Below are 11255 nucleotides of genomic sequence, written 5' to 3' on the forward strand. Positions count from 1 at the left end.
GATGATGGCAGTTGTATTGCAAGTCATCTCAAGGGCACCATTTTGGGGGAAATCAATGTAAAAATAACCTATTCCTCCTACACTGAAATAAACAGGGAGGTTCTTGTAAGCACTTCGGAGCTTCTGTGCAACATGACAGGAGCAAATGTCTTTTAGAGCCAGGGAGGTTCTTGTGTATGGGTGGCAAACATGCTGGACTGCCAACACTACAAATCCCATGACTCACAATGTTCAGGTGCTAGTGACATTGTAGCCTAACACCTTGTAATTTGAAGTTTTCCTTTGGAATGTAATGTAGGAAACTCAACTTTAGCAATGTTGCCAATATCTTGAAAAAATGTTCCCATTTCTAATTATTTATATTGTAAATAGATTTCTGAAGTAAATTTGAAGTCAATGTGTATAAGATGTATTTATTATGTGAAGATTTCTTTTCTTTAAAAAATACAGCTACCAATATGTAGTTTCTGTCTGGTTTCTTGATTCTGTTTACCATTAAATTCTTACCTTTATATGGAGAGGTGAGCTTTCCTTCTGCGAACCTAGGGATTTTCTTTCCAGACCTGTTCAAAGAATTACACCAAAGGATGAATGGATTCCATCCAACTGGTTTTGTCACTATAGCTCCTTCATGCCCCTTGAATTTTATCCTGAGAATCTGATTAACATCAAAAACAGACTCGGAAGAGGGTGTAGACAGGAGGATGAAAAATTTGGAAGGAAAGCAGGAGTTCATTTGCAGGATGCTGAATGGAACCCCTACATATCCTCCAACATGTTTTGTGCATAAACAAAACAAATATGGATCTCCAAAATAAAATGAGAAAGTATGGGAATAAAATCTGCAGCATTCTGGTCTTTTTTAATCAATCTAGCTACACCCTGAGTGCAAATTTATTTTGTGGCAATTGAAGCTAATTGAGGGCAATAGCAGAAAAGGGGAGAAAGAAAGAGTGACATAGTTAAAAACACTCTATGGGCACTTCCAGACAGTGACAAAATGCAGGATTAACAAGCGGGATAAACAATCCCAGAACCAAAGAGCAGGTTGCCACACAGACCTGGTGGTCCCAGGCTTCTTCTCCTGCCATCCTCACAACTCTTTTTTGTCTCAGGATAAAATAGGGGGTGGATGGGAGACATCAGCTGGAAGATTTTTTTAAAAAACTCACTCAACTATGCACTGATACTTATATGCGCACATGCGAATATCCTAATACAAATATGGAGAGATTTTTATGTGTGCATATATGCATCAGTGCATAATTGATTGATTAAAAAAATGCCTCCAGATTTCCCTCTTTCCCCAATTGCTAATTTAATATTATAAAGTTTAAAATAAACAGTTTTAGAGACCTCTAATGGATATCCACTTCTCCTCTCTTGAAGCCAGCTGGAAATCAGCTATGTCTCTGTAGGAGCCTGAACAGCTGATCAGCTGTTTCTGGCTTTTTAAAACCCACATGGGCAGGAAACAGTCTCCACAAGGGGTAAAGAGGGAAATCCTGAATTTTACATGACTGCAAAGCCACACAGTCATGGGAAAATCTACTTTATTTTGCTTGGAATCAGGATAAAGGAGGACCTTTTTGAATTGGGTTTTCCCTCCATAGCTGCAATTAAGTGTGCATTTAGCACAAATGTCATCTGGCCAACCTCCCTTTTAACCCATTCTCTCCCAAATTATATGTACTGTGTGGAAGCACCCAAAATGTAGTCTGTCAAAGGGTTAACTGGAACAGCCTCTGCCAAGTCAGGAATAGTGGAGGGTATGCCCTTGTATGTGAAAAGCTCTCAAAAAATTGGGAAAGTTTTTCAAAACTTGTTTTGAAAAACACCTCCAATGCTTTGACTAAAGGGAAATTTAAAAATGCCCTTTGGAATTATTTTAGAGCCAGAATGGATAACTTCGATCAGTCTTGGAGCTGCTTTTCCCCATCCTTTAGACCAGTGGTTCTCAACCTGTGGGTCCCCAGATGTTTTGGCCTTCAATTCTCAGAAATCATAACAGCTGGTAAACTGATTGGTATTTCTGGGAGTTGTAGGCCAAAACACTTGGGGACCCACAAGTTGAGAATCACCGCTTTAGACCATTGGCTCCCAACCTTTGGTCCACCAGGTGTTTTGGTCTTCCACTCCCAGAAATCCCTACCAGCTTACCAGCTGTTAGGAATTGTGGAATCTGAAGTCCAAAATACCTGGAGGACCAACGGTTGGAAACCACTTCTCCAGACCATTGCTTCTTAAACTGTGGGTCACGACCCCAAATGTTTGCAGTGAACCTTGCAGAAAATGCTTCAGTTGTATTCCATAAAAGAGAAAATCAGCCTGTTTGCAACCCTTGCAAATGCTGATTTACTATCTGTAAATGTTTGATTTTCTACTTATTGTATCTATCTATCTGTCTGTCTGTCTATCTATCTATGTATCTATCTATCACATACAAATTTTTCTTGCAGAAAGGCGTTGTGAGAGGAAAAGGTTTAAGAAGCCCTGATCTATACAGTGAGCACCTGCCTGTTTTGGAAAACCTCATACCCCTGACCCAGCAATAAAAAAATCAGCATTAAAGTAAACTATATTCTCCAAAAGCCAAATGCTGCCTTTGGAGGCTAAAATAGCCTTTTGGTCAACATAAATGGACTTTTTAGTATTTTAAAGAAGACAATTTCAGACCTAAAAATAACATTTAAATGGCCACTTATCATGAAGATTTCAAGTTACGCATATGAGTGATTTTGTCTTAATGGCGTGTGATTGAGTGTATGTGGAGAGAGAGCTACTTGCAGGTCAAGGTTTGCCAAACCCTTTTTGGCAAAATGGGAATCACTTTAAGCGCAGTAATAATCACTGCATGTGAATATTCACAAAATGCTTTGTCCATACACATGTGAGGACTCTAGGATATTGCTGAAGTTTTATATTGCTTATTCTGAAATTTACAAGTGCAAAATAATGTTCTCTCCACTGTGGAAAAGTTATTACGAGCAAGGAGAGGACTATGAAATAAGTTGTTTACTCTCAATTTGGGAATTCAACATTCAATTCCATTTTTAGCTTTTGTTTATTTTATTTCTTAGTAGAAACTTGTAAGATATTCTCAGCACTTTCACAGTAAATTGTAATTTGGAAGAATAGTTGAAAATTTATTAAATGCATCCAGCCATGGATGGATTGTACAAATGTGAGTATGTATCTTTAAAATGACGACATGTTTTTTAATAGACCAACTGACAAAGGCCAACACTGTGAGGATATAATGAGGATGGTAAAGAATAGATCCCTTACCATAATCACAACCACAGAATAGAGATGATAATGAGCAATGACCTGTTGTTCGCCAATTTCAACATGCGTCTTCTTCCATCTGTGGTCCATCTGTCTCCCTTTTCCTCAGTCTAGGCCACAGATCCCTGGCAATGAGGCATGTCAAAAAACTTTTTCTGCCTTAGATGAAGCACAAGATGACATTTCTCATGATCCTCATTCTGCTTAAAAAGCTAACCAAATTGGCAGCTCAATCTTACTTTAACAATGATGAAGGGACAGTTACCATGGACCCGAGAGTGGCAAGTGAGCTTAAAGCATGAAAGGCTGACAGATCAAAATACACAGCCCTGTCCTCAAATATAGAAGAATGGCCATGGGACTGTCCCTTCACCTCCTTAAGATCTGGTTTCTGAGACAGCTGTTTTACTATTCCCAATGGTAGGGCTGGCTTTTTTTTTGATATAATGCTATAATGTACACAGATAAGGCAATCCAGCAGAGACATAACACCATACAGGGAATATGGATTCCTGTTTTCACATGTCAACATTTGAATTAGGTTGGAGATTATGTGATAAAAATCTATGAGGCTTATGAGGAGGAAAGTGTTGGCAAATAATTAGCAGACAACCAAAAAAAAATCTCTCATTCCTCCTCATTCATGATTGTACAAACTGTGGTTCATGTCATTACAGTTGTACTAGTGGACTGTGACTAACAAACAATAGACAGAATTGAAATCTGTGTTCTTCTTGTTTATTATTAGTAGTAGCAAGATAGGCTACTAGGGTAGGCCATAGTTAGCGTATCAGTGTATAAAATGCACATAGCACATATGTTATACTTAGTGTGTCTTGCAAGCAGGCTGTTGTGGGGAAAACAGCTGATTCTGATTTTTCAAAATAGAAGATCCTCGGTTTCCTGTGATCAATCTTTCAAAGGATGGTAATAAATATACTAAACTGCAACTGCCAGCATGTTTTAGGCAGCCCAGGTCCAATAACACCATACAGTCCATCTTTATGATCAATATAGTCAACCACAAGTATAACTTCTCGGTTTAATTCTGAATTCTGAATGAATATGAATGATGTTTACTATTGGAACATGATACTATGTGATAGAAATACACATAGTATTACATAGACAGAGGAATTCTGTCAAGGTTTTTTCCCCATTCATGTATTGTTCCTGAGCCAAGATGCTGCATGGAGTAATCCCATATGGCAGATTGATTTGGGTTTACTCCAAACTTAACTTGGAAATGGATCTTGGCAAAATGCAGTGCCCCATCAGGAAACAATTTTTCGTTTCTAGTAAGGATTTCCGGTACTTTTCTTTACTGCTTTGGCCTGTTTCTGAAACCTTTTTTGTTTTAAAAATCTAGAGTACCTTCAACTTTCATTTGGGAATAGGGGAAGACAACTTAATCTAGAAGTTGCACTGTGTCTGAAAGAAACAGAACCTGAGGAATTCAACTTCATCTAAAAATCATTTTGGGATCATTTTACATAAAGTAAAGGTAAAGGTTGTCCCCTGACATTAAGTCCAGTTGTGTCCAACTCTGGAGGTTGGTGCTCATCTCCATTTCTAAGCTGAAGAGTTAGCATTGTCCATAGACACCTCCAAAGTAATGTGGCCAGCATGACTGCATGGAGCGCCTTTACCTTCCCACCGAAGTGATACCTATTGATCTACTCACATTTGCCTGTTTTCGAACTACTAGGTTGGCCGAAGCTGGGGGTAACAGCGGGAGCTCATGCCTCTCCCCAGATTCGAACCTGTGACCTTTTGGTCAACAAGTTCAGCAGCTCAGCGGTTTAACCCACTTGGCCACTGGGGGCTCCACTTTACATGCTAAAGGTTTAATCAAAGATGTATTAAGTAATGTAGCCATGCCTCTTTTAACAATGGAATATGTTCTAGGGCATTGCTTCTTCAACATAAAATTTAATACCAGAACCAGTAATAACACCAAAAAAAGGAGGGTGAGGAGGGGATGGGGAAGCTGAACATGTTTAAGCAGACCTTTTGTTCAAAACTATCAGTTAGCATACGTGAAATGAAACAACTTTGTCAGTTTACTTTGCATAAGTAAACAAAAACATTCTAACACTTTAAGAGTTTTTGAAATGGTCTTCCAAACTGCAACCATTGTGTCTTTTTCCTTCACCAGCTTCCACTTTTATTATCATTTCTATTTTGTTGGCCAAATGTCTAGATTTATACCTTTTTAAATAAATATGCTGGAGATAGTTAATGAAGCAAAATAATTTTTTCTCACCTTTTCTCCCAGTTTTGCTACTTGCACACACAAGAGATAGCTAAATGTAAACTTACCTGTTGTAGGTAGGCATACACTGTTACTGGAAATTGGCTGCAGTAGAATCTCATTCTTTTCTACATCAAGCTTTCTATATTGCATTGTTTATTTTAGATATTGTACAGCAGTCCACTATCAAAAGTGTTCTTGTGTTTAGCCTTTCATCCCATCTCCATATATATTATGTGTGTATGGAAATACAAGTATTCCAACCTCCTGCCAAATATAAAAAATATTTTAGATTCCAAGTGATACTCAACCTGCAATAGTTATGTGTTATCTCCGGATTAGAAGCAGGATGTTCCTGATTGCCAATCCTCAAATTTCAAGAGCCTAATTTCCATGATACTGCTTGTGAACTTCCCAGAGGCATCTTGTTGATTACTGTGGTGGCACAATATTGTCTAGTGTGTTGATTCAACATTTGTGCTACAGTAAAAATATTTTGCCTACTACACAGTGTTGGGTATCTTGTGTACATCAAGGGGTAGTAATGACAACTAAAAATGCATTTGTGGAGTTTGTTTCCACAAGTTATCTAACTCCAAATTGGGAAACAAGTCGTACAGGAATACCTGGCTGCTCTAAATGAGTTCAAGTCCCCATGGCCAGATCAACTACACCCAAGAGTATTGATGGAACTAGCGGAAGTCATTTCGGAACCATTGGCAATCATCTTTGAGAGTTCTTGGAGAACAGGAGAAGTTCCAGCAGATTGGAGGAGGGCCAATGTGGTCCCAATCTTCAAGAAGGGAAAAAAGGATGACCCAAACAACTACCGTCCGGTCAGCCTCATGTCGATACCAGGCAAGATTCTGGAAAAGATTGTTAAGGAAGTGGTCTGCAAACATTTAGAAACAAATGCGGTCATTGCTAATAGTCAACATGGATTTATCAAAAACAAGTCATGCCAGACTTATCTGATCTCTTTTTTCGATAGAGTTACAAGCTGGGTAGATGCGGGGAATGCCGTGGATGTAGCATACCTGGATTTCAGTAAGGCCTTCGACAAGGTCCCCCATGACCTTCTGGCAAGGAAACTAGGCCAATGTGGGCTAGGCAAAACTACGGTGAGGTGGATCTGTAATTGGTTAAATGGACGAACCCAGAGGGTGCTCACCAATGCTTCCTCTTCATCCTGGAAAGAAGTGACAAGTGGAGTGCCGCAGGGTTCCGTCCTGGGCCCGGTCCTGTTCAACATCTTTATTAATGACTTAGATGAAGGGTTAGAAGGCAGGATCATCAAGTTTGCAGACGACACCAAATTGGGAGGGATAGCCAATACTCCAGAGGACAGGAGCAGGATTCAAAACGATCTTGACAGATTAGAGAGATGGGCCAAAGCTAACAAAATGAAGTTCAACAGTGACAAATGCAAGATACTCCACTTTGGCAGGAAAAACGAAATGCAAAGATACAGAATGGGGGACGCCTGGCTCGAGAGCAGTACGTGTGAAAAAGATCTTGGAGTCCTCGTGGACAACAAGTTAAACATGAGCCAACAATGTGATGTGGCGGCAAAAAAAGCCAATGGGATTTTGGCCTTCATCAATAGGAGCATAGTGTCTAGATCTAGGGAAGTAATGCTACCCCTCTATTCTGTTTTGGTTAGACCACACCTGGAATATTGTGTCCAATTCTGGGCACCACAATTCAAGAGAGATATTGATAAGCTGGAATGTGTCCAGAGGAGAGCAACTAAAATGATAAAGGGTCTGGAGAACAAGCCCTATGAAGAGCGGCTTAAGGAGCTGGGCATGTTTAGCCTGAAGAAGAGAAGGCTGAGAGGGGATATGATAGCCATGTATAAATATGTGAGAGGAAGCCACAGGGAGGAGGGAGCAAGCTTGTTTTCTGCTTCCCTGGAGACTAGGACGCGGAACAATGGCTTCAAACTACAAGAAATGAGATTCCATCTGAACATGAGGAAGAACTTCCTGACTGTGAGAGCCATTCAGCAGTGGAACTCTCTGCCCCGGAGTGTGGCGGAGGCTCCTTCTTTGGAAGCTTTTAAACAGAGGCTGGATGGCCATCTGTCAGGGGTGATTTAAATGCAATATTCCTGCTTCTTGGCAGGGGGTTGGACTGGATGGCCCATGAGGTCTCTTCCAACTCTTTGATTCTATGATTCTAATCTCTCTGGAAAAAAACCAGGTTGAGGATATGTATTCTTCTGTTATAAAATGGAACTTTCTAAGCCCAGAACTGAATATTTTGATACATTTTGATAGCTTTGATCTGTACATAATAATATACTCCTCCTAGTCAACAATGTGCTGCTACCTATAACTTGTTTTTTGGGGTTTGATACCTTTGGAAACAAACTCCACATTTGCATTCTAGGCTGTAACACTGTAAAAATGTGTGCATGTGTGGGAGGGGGGACGGACGAAGGGAATGCTTTTACGAGGTGCTATAGACATTCCTTTGGTCTGATCTAGCATGGCTCTTCGTCTCTGGTGTATAAAAGGAAAGAAGTCATGATTCCTTTTTCTTATCACATTGTGGCATTCAATATCTTAAGAATCTTCAAATATATAACTTCAAAGAAAGTTTAACACCAATGGAAAGAAATATTTCTGTATTCATTGGCCACAGAAGATATTCTCAAAGGCATTGTGATTTATTGCAAGATGTTCTAGCTGGCAGACTTCAAGTTCCATTTTACCAATAAAAATTACATTAGAAACTCACCATCTTCCTCCAAAATTCCAACCACAACCTCCCTAGCAGCATGCCCCTCATCTTGCCCCAAATGCAGGTGGCAAAGAAATGTCTTTGCCTGCTTGCAGAAGGCCAACAGGGATGGGGCCATCCTGGTCTCTCTTGGGAGGGAGCTCCACAGTCTGGGAGCAGCCACCGAAAAGGCCCTCTCCCGTGTTCCCACCAAATCTGCTTGAGTGAGTGATGGGACAGAGATAAGGCTTTTTCCATATGATTGTAGATATTGACAGGTTCATAGTGAGAGATAGAGCCTGTCAAATAGCCTGGACCTAAGTTGCAATGGGGCACTTAACCATGCTAGTTAGCCCTTTTCTTTAATCTACAGCTCAAATTCAGACAGCCTTTTCTCCCACAAGCATCCACGTTAAAAAAGTGGATGTTTGTGGGAGGCTCTCAGTTGAATGGCATCAGTTCTTAATTGCAGTCTAGCTGAAATACTTATTACCTCATCAGATGGGCAAAATTGCCTGTAGTATGATGGTCTCTCTTCATTTGTGGCACAGAGCCCACCAGCTCCCATCCCACAATGTAGATCTCCTTCTGGTGGGGCTCTGTGGCGCAAGTGAAGAGGGAGCATTATAAGCCACAGTGGCATCAACACGGGAGGCTTCTCATGTTGCATAGGCAACAACAGGGGGAAGCCAGGTGGCAAATGCTTCCCCACATTGGATGGGGTGAAGGGGAAGCCAGGCAATGTGAGGCGATGTGTCCTTAGTTCCTGGTTTGTTTCCTGAAGCTCTGGATCCTGCCCTGAATCTGTATCCCTGTCTCCTAGGAGTTGCTTTTCCTGCCTTACAGAGGTGGGTTCTGCACTGTCAGACCACTCAAGCTACTGATATGTCTTTGCCCCTGACTCAGATGATGAGCAAAGAAACCCTTCCCCTTCATCTTAACTGGTAGTGGGATGCACATGGCATCATATGACAGGGACTATGCCTGCCTTGTGTGACAATGTCCAGAGTTTCAAGTTCTTTTTCTTTTGATTATACCTGCATTTTCATAGGGCTTCCTTTATTCACATTTAGTCCTTTCTTGAAATACCTTTAATTTCCCTTCTTCTTCCTTCCTTCTTTCTTTGTGCCTCCCCCTTCCATATCTCACTGATCACACATCTCATGTAGTCTCATGGCATATATCAGAACGTTTTTAAAAAATGTGGAGTTAATAATGCTAAAATTGTTAGTAAGATTACACAAATTTAGTAGTAGAATTATTTTTGTTTTACTATTTATACCTTACACTTATCTTGCACTTGCACATATTTTTTTGTAATTATGAAGGATGGTATAATTTTCCCACCATTCACATTAGCCAGTTCATTAGTCTGCCCCTTTAGATAACTGGTCAATGTAGATGTGCCCTAGGTATATCTAAATTAACTTTCTACATAGCTACACAGTAAAAGAATATACAGCGGGGTATTGATTTCCAACTTAATTATACTGAATTTGTGCTTTTATTTACAATGGGTTTATTTTTCCTTGCTTTTTAGCCTATCTATCTATCTATCTATCTATCTATCTATCTATCTATCTATAGAGCTAGAAGAGGGGGGAAATATAGGACAGGCAGGTGAGGTTATGCATGTATGTATTTCTTGTGATGGCCATGCTTTTACTTGTTTGCTGTAGTTTGTTTTTACTGTCATTCACCAGACTGTGCACTTAATATATTTATGTTCGTGTTGTAATCAGGGGTGCCATAATGTTGTCTTCATAAACAGTCTGAGCTACAGAATCCAAATGTAATTAGCATCCAGTTATTCATGGTGTGTATCACCAGACATTATTGTAACAGCAACATAAATTGCAGAAAACGATGCATAACATAAAAAAGGCCACACATTCATCATGCGGTGAGGCTTTTGCAATATGGATCGCACTTATCTTTTTATTTTCCACAGACAGAGCAAGTTATGTGTAACAGAATGGCAAGCCGTATACTTTAGCATTTGTGTAATACTGTACACTATGTTACCAGAACTGAGCACGATGACTTGGCATAAAAAGGTATGTTTAATCTAATGTGATTAATTGGATCTAGAAAGCCAAATCCTTCTATGACAGATCAAAGTAAACTGATATTCAGGAATCCAGAGATCTTTCAATCATGTCTCTACTATTGGTGGCTTCAATGTATCATAACATACCTCCTTCTTGGAAGTAGATTTCCAGTCTTTTAACTGACTAGGTAAAAAGATAAAAGTTTCCCCTTGACATTAAGTCTAGCCATGTCTGACTCTGGGGGGTGGTGCTCATCTTCATTTTTAAGCCAAGAGCATAGATGCCTCCAAGGTCATGTGGCTGGCATGACTACATGGAGTGCCATTACCTTCCCACAGAAGCGGTACCTATTGATCTACTGACATTTTGCATGTTTTCAAACTGCTAGGTTGGCAGAAGCTGGGGCTAACAGGGTGAGCTCAGTCCGCTCCCCGGGTTCGAACCGCCAACCTTTCGGTTAGCAAGTTCAGCAGCTCAGCGCTTTAACCAGCTGTGTCATATGTATCTAAATAAACTTATATTCTCAGGGGCTCTATCTACTGTGTGAGGATATTATTTATGGGACAATAATCTATACACATAATAAAAATGAAAAATGTGTATGTGTGTATGTGGCTGAGGTGTCCACTTACACAGACAGCCTCCCACCTCCACAAACAGGCCGTAGTTCCAAGTTCTGAGCAGTCTCCAAAGGCATTCCCCCAAACCGACATTGCAGGTTAGACTGAGCTCCATGAACATGTAGAGCACACGCTCCCAATGTCCTCCCCAAACACTATGGCCCACCACCCAAGGACTGCTTTTATTTGGGGAGAATTTTATCCTAGATTTAGCATGGTTTTTTCCACCACAGGCAGGCATCCCAGGGTCCCTTGTGTGGAATTTGCATGACCCCACCCACTGCCTCTCCCTTAACCCTTTCCTACCCTTTCCTA

Source organism: Anolis sagrei, chromosome 1, assembly GCF_037176765.1.
Source record: "Anolis sagrei isolate rAnoSag1 chromosome 1, rAnoSag1.mat, whole genome shotgun sequence".
In the NCBI taxonomy this organism is placed as follows: Eukaryota; Metazoa; Chordata; class Lepidosauria; order Squamata; family Dactyloidae; genus Anolis; species Anolis sagrei.